Raw genomic sequence first — 16723 nt, forward strand, 5'->3', positions numbered from 1 at the left:
CGAGCATTCTGGATAATAGGTCCCATACCTGTACTAAGCACAATTGAGCAGGAACAGTCCCCTAAGTTTGCTCATAGTTTGTACAGAGAGGTCCCATAAAACTATGGCAGCATAGGTATTCCCCCTGTACTAAGCACAATTCAGCAGGAACAGTCCCCTAAGTTTGATCATAGTCTGTACAGAGAGATCCCACAAAACTATGGAGCATAGGTATTCCTCTGTACTAAGCACAATTCCGCTGTACTAAGCAGGAACAGCCCCTCCAATATTTATTATTATTGTTATGGTGTTCCCCAAAATTGCTGGAAGTTCTCTGTAAATGTTGAGAGGGCTAAGATATTTGCCATGGTTCTGTCTGTAAATATTTCATTCCAACTAGTCTCCTACAGTCATGTATCAAATTCACCTATTGCTCTGGTTCTGCATGTAATGTAACTGGCAGAGAGGCCTTGCACATGCCCCCATAGTGTAACATTAAAGGGGTTGTTCACCTTCAGGTTAACTTTTAGTATGTTATAGAATGGTAATTTCTAACCACTTTTCAATTGGTCTTAATTTTTTTCTTTTAAAATTTCTCTTCTTCTAAGTCTTTCCAGCTTTCAAATGGGGGTCACTGGCCCCATCTAAACAACAATGCCTTGTAAGGCTACGCATTTATTGTTATTGGTACTTTTTTTTTTTAAATTCAGGCTTTCTGCAATTCATAGTCCAATCTGTCATTCAAATCAATTCATAGTTGCTATAGTGATTTGGACACTAGCAACCAGACTGCTGAAATTGCAAACTGGAGAGCTGCCGAATAAAAAGCTAAATGACGCAAACCGCAATTAAAAAAAAAATTAAAATAAAGCCAATAGGCTGGTTTTGCCTCCAATAAGGATTAATTATATCTTAGTTGGGATCAAGTACAAGCTACTGTTTAATTATTACACAGAAAACCAAAAAGAAACAATGGATACTATGCAACCTGCGAGGTTTAGAAGTTAATCATGGAGTCTGCCCTGCTTGGGCTTGTTTCACATACATGGGCATTGATGGGGGGGATAAGAAGCAGGGCTGGAACTAGGTATAGGCAGAGTAGGCATGTGTCTAGGGCGCAAAGCTGGGGGGCACCAGGCACTCACCTTCTCTGCCTCATACCCCTAGTTTGGTCCCCACTTGCCAATCTGGAGGTGTGTACAGGGCCGGAACTAGGGGTAGGCAGAGTAGGCACGTGCCTAGAGCGCAAAGCTGGGAGGGCGCCAGGCACGTAACTCCTCTGTCACCTACCCCAAGTCCGGTTCCCTTCTCTGCCCGACTCTATGCATTTTTCGTGCTTTGTGCGCTCGCGAGAGCAAATTCGCGCCTGCGCACGGGCGCACACTACACAGGCGCACGCAACTGCCGTGCCCAGCGTGGCCCGGCACTGGGTGTGTAAATCCTTTTCTCTCATGTGTGCAGGCGTCCTTTTTGTGCAGCACATGTGCATGCCTCTCGGGCGCTGCTACTGGTCAGGTTGCCTAGGGTGCCTGGCCGGGCACTGATAAGAAGGGGCGTATTCTGGATCTAGTTCTAATATAATAATTGCAATTTCTATTCCCCAACACCACCACAATGATTTTCATATATTCCACCCCAATTCATCATCATCTTTTATTCACAGCCACCCCATCAGTGCATTCATCCAATCCCAATATAGGGAGATGGGGGGGCAATATTTAGAATTTTCCCAAAGGGGACTAGGGAACTTAAAGAGGTGGGTCACATGTATATAGCATTTAAATAATTAAGTAGCAATAACAATACATCTGTAGCCTTACAGTGCATTTGTTTTTGATATGGGATCAGTGACCCCCATGTGAAAGCTGGAAATCCCCAGAAGAAGGAGGCAAATTATTCAAAAATGATTTTGGAAGGAGATAAAAAGCACAGGTATATATTAGTAATGACGGCTCGCTAAGTTGGTTGGTAGAGGATGGGGAGAGCAAAGTTTTAGGGTTAGCATTTCATTCTCATTTTTAAAGATGATTTCCTTTTTTCTCTGTAATAATAAAACAGTATCTTGTACTTGATCCTATTGGGTTTGTTTAATGTTTAAATGCTTTTTTAACAGATAAAGTACGGAGATCCAGATTACAGAAAAACTCCTTATCCAGAAAACCCAAGGTCCCAGCCACTCTGGATAACAGGTCTCATACCTGTATCATGTTCATAGCTTCTGTACTTTAATGGAGAAGTCTGGAAATATTGTAACATTTGCATTTTGAAACATCGTTTGCTTCTTATTGCTGGCTAATGACGGGATGGATCAACACAAGCAGACTAAGTAAGTAGATTCATCTAGAAAACCTGCGTTAACAAAAATGCAAGGAGTACATATTACCTACAGTACATATGCAAATAAATATGAGTTTTCCCACGTAACTCGCTGTGGGGAAATTTGTGGGCCCACAACTGGGTTGTACTAAGTAAATGACTCCTACAGACTGCAGACTTTAATAGGATTACATTCCATGAAGAGTTGTACATGGTATACAGATACAAGGGTTACTGCTCATAATTGGGTATTTGGAATAGATCTACTGATCCACAATGTTTGTTTTATAGGGACTCCAGTCAAGAAGAATGTTTGAGATGGAAGAAAGGTACAAGAGAAACATTATAGAATGTGTAAGAGCACCAAAAGCAAGTCCTTCATGAGTCTAGGTAAGCCGAAATCTATAAATAGAGAGAGGGGTCCATATTACTATAATAACATTCTATGTTCATCTAAGTGTCTTATCCCACTCACTTTGGACTAGTACATTTCATCTGCAATATTTTTCCAATAGAGCCAAATTTTTAGCTCTTAGGTGCTGCCTTTATTTGTATAGTAGGAATTATGGAGAATCATTAAAACTTTGACTAGTTATGACTTTCTAATACCAGTACAGAATTCTATAATGTATTCTATACCACCATCTGCTATCTACTATTACTTGTGCCTCAGGCTGAACTGCCGCATGCCACTCAGACACAAGCCATGACGACCCAACGGTCACTGTCCAACCGACTTTCAGCTGGATAGGAGAGACGTCGCAGGAGTTCAGACTTGGAGATACAGAGTTTTTGGAAGATTTCAGAGTGAATAAAGGAGGATTTTTAGCAGAAGAAAGAAGAAGGAGTGAGAGAGAGAGAAGAAAAGAGAGAAGAAAGAGAGGAGGAGATTTATCAAGAAGAAGAAAAATGAATAGCAAGAAAAAGAGAAGAAGATGCAGTAGCCCAGTGGATGATCCAGGAGGTAAGGAGATGAAACTATCAGTATATTGCTATAGGAACATACTCATATAACCTTTTACTTTTCTGGTAAAAAAGCAGAGATGAGCTTCTTACTGTATATTATAGTAGAACCCCCCAAAGTTGGGAATAAGTGCATTATACATAATATATTGGTTGGGCCATAGTAAACTGGTGTAGGATGAGTGAAAACTTAAAATCATGGTAAAAAGCAATGTAAAAATGAGGTTTCGCAGTATGTTCTTGGGATAATTGTACCTATAGTACATTGCTATAGCAACATACTCATATAACCTTTTACTTTTCTGGTAAAAAAAAGCAGAGATGAGTATCTAACTTTGGTGTTAAAAGCATACGATTTCCCCTTAGAATTCCTGCATGTACTTAAGGCATTGTATCACACACCTAGAGCCTGCGTCCGACATCTGGGATTCCTTTCGGAAAAATTTGTAATACAAAGGGGTACCCGTCAGGGGTGCCCGCTTTCACCCCTACTGTTTGCCCTGGTTATAGAGCCTCTTGCGATTCATGTCCGTTTACATAAAGATATCTTTGGTCTGCAAATTGGGGACATAATCCATAAATGTGTGTTATATGCAGACGACATAATGCTGTTACTTACTAAACCAATGACCTCGCTCCCGCACTTATATAAAATTCTTGCTGATTTCGGTTCTATTTCGGGTTTGAAAGTTAACTCACAGAAGTCGGAAGCGTTGAACATTAATCTCCCTGCTCCTGTTCAAAAATTACTAGAACTGAATTTCGAGTTCCAATGGCAGCCCAAGACAATCAAATATTTAGGCATACTGTTAACTTCGGATTACAATACTATTTCTGCTGCTAATTACCCTAAGGTATTTAAGAAAATATTCTCTACGCTTAGGACATGGGAATCCATGAAACTGTCTTGGCTTGGTAAAATTCATGCCTTAAAGATGTCTATCCTTCCACAGTTGCTGTATCTTTTCCGTACGTTACCAGTAAGCCCTCCTATGACAACCCTAACTAAACTCCAATCCTCTTGTCAGAAATTTATCTGGGGGGGTAAAAGAGCCAGGATGAAAGCAAGTGTGACTTATAGGAGTAGACGTAGGGGAGGACTTGGGGCCCCAAATTTCCGACTGTATTATATCGCAGCACAATTGGCCCAGATGTCGGAATGGCATGTCACTTCTCACTCTCCTCTTTGGATAGATATATTACAGTCGCAGGTTGGCAATCTGTTACTTAGCAATCTCATCTGGACCAAAGGGAACGCAAACCTCACACTACCCCCCACTGTGACCCACTCTCTGTCGCTATGGAGGAGTATCCGGTCTCAATACCCGTTATCCTCATATTACCGCCCAGCCCTGTCTATGTTACGAAATTCGGAGTTTCTTCCTGGTCAGGCAGGGTCGACTTTTCAGTGGTGGCATATGAACAATTTGTCTATGATAGCCCAACTGACTCCGAATTATAAGTTTATAGATGTTCCCACTTTGACAGCCAAATATCATATGCCTCCCTCCGAGATATTCCGGTATGCCCAGATGAGACATTATTTCCTTTCCATAATAGGAAATGAATCTCGCTCTTTACCTCCCCCCACTATGTTTGAACAATTGTGCCTCCATTCACTCCCACATAAGGGTGCCATTTCCAGAATCTATGATCAGTTAGCTCATCAACAGCCATTAAAGGACTTACTATACATTAGGCAATGGGAACGGGAGCTTCATGTCACTTTGGAGGAGGATGATTGGTTAGATAGGTTCCTAGATATAACTAAATGTTCCCCCAGTATCTTGATTCAAGAAACTTCTCAAAAGGTTATGTCACGTTGGTACCTGGTCCCTGAGAAAATTTCCGCATGGTATCCTGCTACATCTCCCACCTGTTTTCGGGGATGTGGACAGGTAGGATCTTACCTACATGTCTGGTGGTCCTGTCCCAAAGCAATTAGATATTGGACACGTATTTATACCATGATCACTAGCATCACAGGGCTCACTTTAACTAAGCTTCCTGCAGTGGCGCTGCTTCACGGCAGAATTACAGGATGTAATAAATATGTGAAAAAATTGATATGCCGTATTTTTTCGGCCGCTAAACAAATTATAGCTAAAGCATGGAAAACACCTACTCTTGATATACCTTTGGTTAAGTCCAGATTAGATGGTTACATGGTGATGGAGAAGCTTACCATGCTGGCTAGTGACGAGATGGATACTTTTAATGGGATCTGGGACCCGTGGCTCCGATATAGGGGACTTACTATTTGACTCCAGTCCTGTCGCCCTTTATTAGAAAAAACAGCCCTTGACCTAAATACCACCTTACCTATATCAAGCCTATACAATGTATACCACCACGGCTGTTACTACTTTGAGATGGTTCGCTGTAAGAGTTGAGACTATATTTTGGTTTTTTTTTTTTTTTCTTTTGTTTTTTTCTCCCTTGCCTTTCTCTTTTTTTTCTCTCTATCTTTACTGTCCCTTGTTTTCTTTCTTCTTTCCATGGCATGGGAAGTTTCTTAGGGCAATTGTTCCATTATGGCTATGTTGACTTGATATGCTGACTCTGTACTGATGTAATGTGTATCCCTGTTTATACTGCATTTTGTTGGATATTGTCATATTGCCAACTGTCATTTTTTTTTTCTCTTTCCATTGCCTTTTTTTTTGCTTTCTGTATTTCCTTGAAAATTGAATAAAGATTATTTTAAAAAAAAAAAAAAAAAAGCAGAGATGAGCTTCTTACTGTATATTATAGTAGAACCCCCAGAGTGGGGAATAAGTGCATTATACATAATATATTGGTTGGGCCATAGTAAACTGGTGTAGGATGAGTGAAAACTTAAAATCATGGTAAAAAGCAATGTAAAAATGAGGTTTCACAGTATGTTCGTGGGATAACTGTACCTATAGTATATTGCTATAGCAACATACTCATATAACCTTTTACTTTTCTGGTAAAAAAAGCAGAGATGAGCTTCTTACTGTATATTATAGTAGAACCCCCAAAGTGGGGAATAAGTGCATTATACATAATATATTGGTTGGGCCATAGTAAACTGGTGTAGAATGAGGGGAAACTTAAAATCATGGTGAAATGTAAAAATGAGGTTTCACAGTAGGTTCTTGGGATAATTGTACCCCTGCCTCTCCTTTTAACAGGGGGTGAGTATTTGCCTTTCACCTGTATAATATACCTGTATTGCCAATGGCAGTTAGTACAGTTGGTGCAGTGATGTACCACATTTAGATTAGATGTAGTATGTATAAATTGTGCTAGGAATACTAGTATTTGCTGTATTACTCTATAAATAACATATTTGGGGTAACGGTACCTTTTCAATATGTATAATGTGTTCAGGGTGCCAGTGTCCATTGCCTGTAAGAGAATAGTGTTATAGGGCAACCTTTGCCAACTGCTTTTTACTATGTATACTATGCTTGGAGTATCAATGATCACTAGGATTAATTAATTAATAATTAATTCATAATTTGCCAGGGGAACCATTAAATATTGCTTCAAACTGTATAAAACATATTTGGGGAACTAATATACAGTGTGTGTACTTTACTTTGTTGGTAACTAATATCGCTGTACCACTGTCTAAGCTGTAAGTACAAATCCATCATCAGATCATCCTCTTCCATCCACCCCAATCTCATACATGGTGCCTCTATCTCTCTTTATTCCACCAGTAAAGCCTTACCTACTTTTCACCACTCAGGGGTGCTGCCCCTTGCATCGATAGCAGTTCCACCAGTGGTGCCTCCCATTGCAGCTACCGCAGTTCCACCAGCGGTGCTACCCCTTCCTTTCAAAATAGGGTTTAATACACAGAAGCACACTTAAGCCACTCAGTAGAATCTGCATTCCTTTTCATTCCATCCCTCAGACTGCAAAAGCCGGGTTCTGTGGGCTGCTTGGGGTGCAATGGAATAGAATGGAATGCAGAATTCACCTTGTGGTTTAAAGGTGCACAAATGTATTCTGCCATATTCCCCTTACCCTGCCCCCCTTGAATTTGTACCTTCCCTTATATTCCACCACAATTCAGCCAGCCCAACCTCCCCTTACATCCACCGCAGTTTCTTCAACAGTTCCTCTCCTTCCATCGACAATATGGATTAATACACAGAAGCACCCATAAACCACTTAGTAGACCCTGCATTCCTTTTCACTCCATCCCTCAGCCTACAGAAGCCGGGTTCTGCAGGCTGTCAGGGGCCAATGGAATAGAACTGGATGCAGCATTCCCTTTGTGGCTTAATGGTGATTATGTATATTCTGCCATATTGCCTTGTTTTCCCCTCACCCTGCTTTCCTTGCTTAAACTAGTACCTCCCCTTTCATCCCCCACAGTTTAACAAGCCCACCTTCCTTTCCATCTGTTCCACCAGAACGGTCTACTCTATCATCAAAAATATGGTTAAATACACAGGAGCACCCTTAAGTCACTCGGAAGACCCTGCATTCCTTTTCACTCCATTCCTCAGACTGCAGACGCCGGGGTCTGCAGGCTGCATGGAGACAAATAAAATACAATGGAATGCAGCTAGGAGCTTATCGACACTTGTGTGTATTCTGCCATATCCCCTTCGGTTTCCCTCCTTCCTTTAATTCAATGTCGCATTGATCCTGGGAGCTAGTCCGATTGCCGTTAAGGAGTCAGGAAGGAATTTTTCCCTCTAGTTAAGCAAATTAACGCAAGCTTCACAGAGGTTTTTTGCCTTCCTTGGGATCAAAAAGTGCAATTTATATTATCATTAATAAAGTCTTTCACAGATTAACCCCAAAGTCATGGTGTTTGTGTTTCTTTTCTGGGTATTGGTCACATCATGACAGGTAACATAGGGGGGGTGAGAATGGAACATATGAGCAATGAAGAAACACTGAAAAATTTAAGTTTTATAATAAAACCTGCTTTACATGGCATTTGCCATTCTTATTCCTTATACTGCCCAGCATTTTAGTACCTGTGAGTTAAACACAGCAATCCTCCTGCAGGTATGGATTCTCCACCAAGCATTCTCACACTGGGTTAATGGCCTAAAGATTGTGTTTATAATGGTTATTCCTGGGACCTTCCCACCATTCCACTTCATGGCTTGATGGCTGGATGCTCAGTGCACTCGCTGGTATATACACGCAGCAAAAATCTGAAGGAAAACAAGAAAAAAAACTCTTATAAAACAATCTCAAGGCAGAATTTAATGTGACACTTGAATATTTCACAGTAAATGCTAATAAAATGAAAGTAAAAAACAAGACATTTTGAATGTATTTTAGTTCACAATGATATGGTCCATATTTCACAATACCACTGCCATATTCAGTATGAGGAAAGTGTATTAATATTTTTGCAAAATATATTTTTCACAGCTACACTGCTAGTATAGACTTATTAAAACTATTTATACCACAGGGTCCCTCAATATTCTGTTCTGAATGAAAGAGTTTTTTTTAAAAAATAACTACAACATAAAAGTTGGGCATCTTGCATCCAGTTCTGGGTGTGCTATGCAACCCATAGGCATAATTAATGATGGCAGTAATACTAGGCAAAGGTGGGTCATGACAAGTGGAAGACAGACACAAAGTTAGGAATATTATGTTGGAGATGGAGAAAGGGGTTTACTAACAGGCCAATGTCATGCTTTTAAGTGTTCAAAATGGGAGGCGAAGGAAGTGTAGCACTGTGTAACACTAGCTGAATAGTTTTATACAACAAACAAAAGAAGCAAATGGATCGAGTGGGGTCATAAAGAAATTGGAAAAGTGCAAGAGACTAGGGAAGCAAGTAGTTTGGGGAAGAAAGAGAAAGCACAGAATAGTAAAAGGGCAGAAAACTCTACGAAAAGGCAGAGGATAATGGCATACCAGAAAGAAAACACAATGGGAGAGAGAGAGGAGGAGCTGAACATGAGTGGATAAAAAAAAGGAAATGTAGAGAGAGGAGACTAAATATGAATTAAAAAATAGAGAAAACAAAAAAATGGAGTTGATAAGATGGGGAGAAAAAAGGAAAAGGAAGATAAAATTAAAAAGTAAGGAAGAAAAAGAAAATAAGTTAAGGACGATTTTATAGTCGGTTACTAGAAGCTGCGTATATGACAAAGGAAGAGGAAAGGTGCTGAGTAATATGCGTGAGAGAAAGAGAGAAATAATAGAGAAAGAGGAAAAACAAATTACGTCATAAAAGGAAAACAATTTTTGAAAAAGAGAAGTGAAAAACAGTAGGAAGAGCAAAAGTAGAGAACATAAGAATGAATGCTCCACATATATTCACAACTGTTATAATTTTGGGCCTAAGTCCCAATTCCTTCAGCACCAAGCATTGTCCCTGACTGATGACACAGTAGAGATTTAAAACAACAAAAAAACAAAACCTGCTGTGCAGCATTGGAGAATCAGCAGAATTGTACATTATAATTCTACATTTCTGTCTAAGCAGCAGGAAATAAGTTCTCACGGTGGCAGATATTTGCCACTTTACAAAAGCGGTCATTGCATGGCTTTCCTTCCAGTTGGGCAGATGAGAAGACTCCAGAAATCCTGATTCTCCTGAGAAGAATGGGGTCAGACAGTGTTCAGTCTGAGGGTTATCCCACCTAAAGGGGTTGTTCACCTTAAAATTAGCTTTTAATATGATGTAGATTGTGATATTCTGAAACAATTTACAATTGGTTTTCATGTTTTATTATCTGTGGCTTTCTATTTGACAGCTCTCCAGTTTGCAATTTCAGCAATCCAGTTGTTGGGTACAAATAACCTTAGCAACCGTATGACTAGGAGAGGTCCTGAAATGTACAAAATTACAACATTGTGGAGAATTATATCTTCTTTCTTTATGATAAAAATGATTCATGTGTGCAGAACCCCATTAAAGGAATGGAAGGGATTTGAATGCACAGTAGCAAGTGCTTTTTAAATGACTATTAAGGGGTGTGTGTTTTTGCACCCTTACAACTCCAGGGTCACATAGTTCCCTTTGTGAATATTGATAACCTCCTCCTTTGTTAGACTGTTGATTTCAAATGAAGCTAGGACTACGACTACTCCATACAGTCTCATTTCCAAATGTCAATCTCAACATCCTACTGTCTAATGATCTCCTGGGATCACAGACTTTTCTCCTTTTAATCTTTAAAAATTGCCCTTATAGGGCTGTTCACTTTCACATATTCTGAGACAATTTGCAATTGGTTTTTATTTTCTATTATAGTTTTTGAGTTATTTAGCCTTTTATTCAGCAGCTCTCCAATTTGAAATGTCAGCAAGGTGGTTGCTAGGCTCCAAATTACCCTAGCAACCATGCACTGATTTGAATAAGAGACTGGCATATGAATAGGAGAGGGCCTGAATAGAAAAAAATGAGTAAAAGTAGCAATAACAGTGTAGCCCTGCAGATCAATTATTTTTAGAAGGGGTCAGTGACCCCCATCTGAAAGCTGAAAAGAGTCAGAAGAAGGCAATTAATTCAAAAACTTTAATAAAAAGAAAAGAAAGGCCAATTGAAAAGTTGCGTAGAATTAAAAATTCAATACTATACTAAAAAGTTCATTTAAATGGGACCCATCAATTTAACTTCACTATGATTTATTGCCATGCATCGACAAGGTTAATTGCAATTTTTTAATTGCAACTTGTATATTTGTTTTTGTTTTTTTGCCAAAAATCATGATGGCACTTTGCAATTAGAGGAGAATGAAACCTAAAATAACTTGGGTTGCTAAGGTGTGAGGCTCAGCTTAAAAGGAGTGGTTCACCTTTAAAGGGGTTGTTCACCTTTGAGTTTATTTTTAGTATGATGTAGAGATGAAAATTTGGAGACAAATTGCAGGTGGTTTTCATTTTTTATTATTTGTGATTTTTGACTTATTTGGCTTTTTATTCAGCAGCTCCCCAGTTTGCAGTTTCAGCAATCTGGTTGCTATGGTCCAAATTTCTCTAGCAACCATGCATTGATTGGAATAAGAAACTGGAATATGAATAGGAGAGGGCCAGAATAGTACGATTGGTAATAATCCCCCATTTGAAAACTGCAAAGAGTCAAGGAAAAAGACAAATGGTTAAAAAAACTATAAAAATAACTAATGAAACTGTTAGAAACTATTGTCTTTTTAGATAATTTGTATAAGTTCTATGGTCAACAAACACCACTCACCAAGGTGATATTTAAATATATTTAATGTGTAAAAAATGTGTTACAGAAAATACATACAAATTAACAGATACCTAGCCAGTCAAATGCTCTATTGACAGCCTACCAGAAACCCAATTGAAAAGATGCTTAGATTTGGCCATTCTATAACATACTTAAAGTTATCTTAAAGGTGAATCGTGAATCATCCTTTTAACCCTTTCCCTGCCAGCCGTTTTGTCCTAGATGCAAACATCTACTGCCAAGCAGTTTTTAGATGTTTTGCACTCTTTCACTTTAAGGGCCTTTCCTGGGGTGGTCTTTTCGTTTACCAAGGAAAACAATATATTGTTTTTTTTCAGGACAGCCCGAACTTTCAAAATATGCAAGAATTTTGGTGTAATTCTACTTCTGTAAAAAAAATATAGGCTTCTAAGTGTCTAATAAAATGAAAAATATCATGTTTCACAAAGAACAATCACATATATCAGAAACATCATTTATTTTATGCACGAGAACACAGCCGATTTAGAAAGGTCTATGTCTCCTGAACGTGGCAATACCAAATATATATAGTTTTATGGAGAATTCTCACTTGTAAGCAGTACACTACCATATTTCCAAAGCACCGCTCCCCAAAGGGCATACTTCTGATTTCAACGCCAAACATTCCGCTAACAGTAGGTTTACCCTAGAAAACTACCCATTATTAGAACAGTTTCTGGTGAATCAAAAATGAGTAAATATATCTTTGTACTCCAGACTACCAAGTTGCAATTGTTTCCTAAAGTTATAATGTTTTATAGAAATTGGTGAATTTTTTGAAAAATTACCTCAAAGCTTCCAATCTACAGCATCATATCTCCCACACATCATTAGGTATCAATGTAAAACACCCCCGAATATGAAAGCCTGGGGTCCACTGAACAGTTTGATGCCCAATATGTATAGGTGTACCCAAGCACGTAGCATATAGGGGCCCCAAAAGGAAGACCCCCATTTGGTCTGCCATTTCAGGTACTACAAAATCAACAGATTTACATTGTTTTGGGAGGCGGCACAGGTACAAAAAAGTACGTTCCCCCATTTGGTCTGTCATTTCAGGTACTGCAAAATCAACACGTTTACATAGTTTTGGGGGGAGGCAAAGGTAGAAAAAAGTACGTTCACCCCAGAAAACCATATATTTTCGGAAGGTACACATTCCCACGAATCTAAATTGGGTATGCATGTCTTTGTACTACAAAGTACCAAGCCGCAAACCATTCCTAAATTTGGTGATTTCGATGACATTTCCAAAAATCAGTTAAAATTTTTTTGCCTGCAGCATCGTATGTATTACCCACATACTTTTAGGTATCAAGATAAATCACCCCAAATATGAAAGCCTAGGGTCCTCTGAACAGTTTGATGCCCAATATCTATAGGTGTACCCAAGCACGTGACATATAGGGGCCCCAAAAGGAAGACCCCCATATGGTCTGTCATTTCAGGTACTGCAAAATAAACACATTTACATCGTTTTGGGGGGGGGGGGCAAAAGTAGAAAAAAGTACATTCACCTCAGAAAACCATATATTTTCGGAAAGTACACATTCCCACGAATCTAAATTGGGTATGCACGTCTTTCTACTCCAAAGTACCAAGCCGCACATCATTCATAAATTTGGTGATTTTGGTAACATTTCCAAAAGTCACCTCAAAATTTCTACCCTGCAGCATCGTATTACCCACTTACTTTTAGGTATCAAGACAAATCACCCCAAATGTGAAAGCCTGGGGTCCTCTGAACAGTTTTATGGCAAATATGTACAGGTGTACCCAAGCACGTGGTATATAGGGGCCCTAAAATGAAGACCCCCCCCCTTGTATGGTCTGTCATTTCAGGTACTGCAATATCAACACATTTACATTGTTTTGGGGGGGGGCAAAGGTAGAAAAAAGTAAGTTCACCCCAAAAAAACATATATTTTTGGAAAGTACACATTCCCACGAATCTAAATTGGGTATGCATGTCTTTCTACTCCAAAGTTCCAAGCCGCAAATCATTCAAAAGTTTGGTGATTTTGTTGACATTTCCAAAAATCACTTCAAAATTTCCAACCTGCAGCATCGTATTTCCCACATACTTTTAGAAATCAAGATAAATCACCCCAAATATGAAAGCTTAGGGTCCTCTGAACAGTTTGATGCCCAATATGTATAGGTGTACCCAAGTATGTGGCATATAGGGGCCCCAAAAGGAAGACCCCCCTATGGTCTGTCATTTCAGGTACTGCAAAATCAACACATTTACATCGTTTTGAGGGGTGCAAAAGTAGAAAAAAGTAAGTCCACCCAAGAAAACCATATATTTTCGGAAAGTACACATTCCCACGAATCTAAATTGAGTATGCATGTCTTTGTACTCCAAAGTACCAAACCATTCCTAAATTTGGTGATTTTGGTGACATTTCCAAAAATCACCTCAAAATTTCCAACCTGCAGCATCGTATTTCAAACATACTTTTAGGTATCAAGAGAAATCACCCCAAATATGAAAGCCTAGGGTCCTCTGAACAGTTTGATGCCCAATATGTATAGGTGTACCCAAGCACGTGGCATATAGGGGCCCCAAAAAGAAGACCCCCATTTGGTCTGTCATTTCAGATACTGCAAAATCAACACATTTACATCGTTTTGGGGGGGGGGGCGGCAAACAGGGCCAGGCCAAGGTAGTTTGGCACCCTAGGCAAGGGATTCAATCAGTGCTCCCCACTTACCATTATGGGTTTTTAATAAAGAAAGCTTACAACACATTCATGACAGAAACTTTCAATTTATATAAATATGTACTGTGCCAATGACAAAAGTATTTAACACAATGGACTGGCTTGGAATTGTACTCGGCTTGCATCTTCATCATAAGATAATACAACCTTTTGTAATAAGAAATGACTGATCACAATATATATATGATAGGGTAAAATACATGAGAAGTATTGTAATTAAAAAAAATTATATAACAAACAGTGAAAGCAATGGATGCCAGAAAGCAGGCCACACTTCCGCACAGTATAATACATAAAAGTCGTAGTTCGCCTTCGATTAAACCTTTAAGATAATGGTATATTGATAACCAACAAGGAGTGAGGATTGAGGCCCAGTCCGAGGACAGCCTGATGATTTACAGTTAAGGCACACTGAATTTTTATGAACAGCCCCTTACCCCAAAAGTACAGCACACACATACCACTAATCAGATCTAGCTCGACAACCCCCGTCACAGTTGCCCCCTCTGTGGCCCAGATAACCAGATATAATTAATAAACGTGCCAGTTGCTATCAGTCAGCCACATATTTGCCCCCCCTCTTCATTGTCCCAATTTACCAGTGCCAGCACCCATCATATGGCTATATGTACCTGTGCCAACAGCAAAATCCATCATATTATTACCCCCAATCTGTATCTGTGCCAGCAGCAGCTAAAAATCCATCATACTGTCCACAATTATCTGTGTGCCTATGCCAAAAGCAGCCAAAATATAGCCCCAAATGTGTACCTGTGACAAAATATTGCCCCCAAATTTGTGTCTGTGCCAACAGCAGCTAAAATATTGCCTCCAAATCTGTGCAACCAAAATATTACCCCCCAAATCTGTGCCTGTGTTAGAGCAGCAGCCTAAATATTGCCACCCAAATCTGTGCCAACAGCAGCCAAACTATTACCCCCAAATCGGTACCTGTGCCAGCAACAGTCAAAATATTGCCCCAAAATCTGTACCTCTACCAGCCAGCAGGCAAAATAATGTCCCCAAAATCTGTACCTGTGCCAGGAGCCAAAATATTGCCCCCAAATCTGTACCTGTGCCAGGAGCCAAAATATTGCCCCCAAATCTGTACCTGTGCCAGGAGCCTAAATATTGCCCCCAAATCTGTACCTGTGCCAGGAGCCAAAATATTGCCCCCAAATCTGTACCTGTGCCAGAAGCCAAAATATCGCCCCCAAATCTGTACCTGTGCCAGGAGCCAAAATATTGCCCATCAAGCTGTGCCAGCAAGTAGCCAATATATTTCCCCCAAAATCTGTACCTGTGCCAGCATCCAAAATATTGCCCCCAAATCTGGGCTAACAGCAGCCAGAATATTGCCCCTCAATCTGTACCTCTGCCAGCCAGCAATCAAAATAATGCCCCCAAATCTGTACCTGTGCCAGCAGCCAGCATCAGAAAATAAGCCCAGTCATTCTTCTGTGTGCAGCAGCATCTCTCTTTGATGTGCGTCACACCAACGCGCCAGGCCAGCAATCTGCCTCTTTCTGCTTCCCACTTCTGTTTCAATGTTGCGTGATATAGACGTCGGCGCGCCTCCTACAGCTCATGCACATTGTGAAGAAGCGCAGGAGACTCCAATGCCGGAGAGCAAGAGGGGGGTGGGCACTCAGGGGAGTGCTGCCAGAGCGCTACAGTGAGTGTTCAGATAAAAATCAAACACATACATGGCCAGTCAGTGTATTAAATATAGATGCAATTAAACCAGGGTTTATTTATAAAAAAAAAATAAATAATAATTTAAAAATTCCCCCTTCAAAGTGCGCTGCCCTATGATTGCGCCCCAGGAAGGCGCCTACTCTGCCTACCCCTAGTTCCGGCCCTGGTGGCAAAGATAGAAAAAAGTAACTTCACCCCAGAATACCATATATTTTCGGAACCTACACATTCCCACAAATCTAAATTGGGTATGCATGCCTTTCTACTCCAAAGTACCAAGCCGTAAACCATTCCTAAATTTTGTAATTTTGGTGACATTTCCAAAAATTACCTCAAAATGTCCACCCTTCAGCATCATATTTTCCACATACTTTTAGGTATCAAGATAAATCACCCCACATATGAAAACGTAGGGTCCTCTGAACAGTTTGATGCCCAATATGTATAGGGCTTGGTGTACCCAAGTACGTGGCATATAGGGGCCCCAAAAGGAAGACCCCCATATGGTCTGTCATTTCAGTTACTGCAAAATCAACACATTTACATCGTTTTGAGGGGGGGCAAAAGTAGAAAAAAGTAACTTCACCCCAGAAAACCATATATTTTCGGAAAGTACACATTCCCATGAATCTAAATTGGGTATGCATGTCTTTCTACTCCAAAGTACCAAGCCGCAAATCATTCATAAATTTGGTGATTTTGGTGACATTTCCATAAATCACCTTAAAATATCATCCCTGCAGCATTTCCCACATACTTTTAGGTATCAAGATAAATCACCCCAAACATGAAAGCTTAGGGTCCTCTGAACAGTTTGATGCCCAATATGTATAGGTGTACCCAAGCACGTGGCATATAG

At 39.9% G+C, this 16723-nt stretch overlaps 1 protein-coding gene and 2 long non-coding RNA genes across 3 annotated transcripts in view; 1 reads left to right on the plus strand and 2 right to left on the minus strand.

The window, feature by feature from the left end:
• The window catches only part of LOC108701997 (traf2 and NCK-interacting protein kinase), a 1005599-nt gene that overhangs the window by 52407 nt on the left and 936469 nt on the right, over nt 1–16723 (minus strand). The gene's annotated exons all lie outside the window — the stretch shown is intronic.
• LOC108702054 overlaps nt 1–16723 on the minus strand; it is a 65768-nt gene that overhangs the window by 28297 nt on the left and 20748 nt on the right. Inside the window, exon 3 of the long non-coding RNA XR_001933239.2 lies at nt 8229–8411. This is a non-coding gene — a long non-coding RNA (uncharacterized LOC108702054). The remainder of the gene's footprint in view (nt 1–8228; nt 8412–16723) is intronic.
• On the plus strand, nt 2215–3404 carry LOC108702055. Its single transcript, XR_001933240.2, has 3 exons — nt 2215–2305; nt 2587–2685; nt 2969–3404. It is a non-coding gene; the product is annotated as an uncharacterized LOC108702055 (long non-coding RNA).

The sequence above is a fragment of the Xenopus laevis genome, chromosome 9_10L, assembly GCF_017654675.1.
Source record: "Xenopus laevis strain J_2021 chromosome 9_10L, Xenopus_laevis_v10.1, whole genome shotgun sequence".
Lineage (NCBI taxonomy): Eukaryota > Metazoa > Chordata > Amphibia > Anura > Pipidae > Xenopus > Xenopus laevis.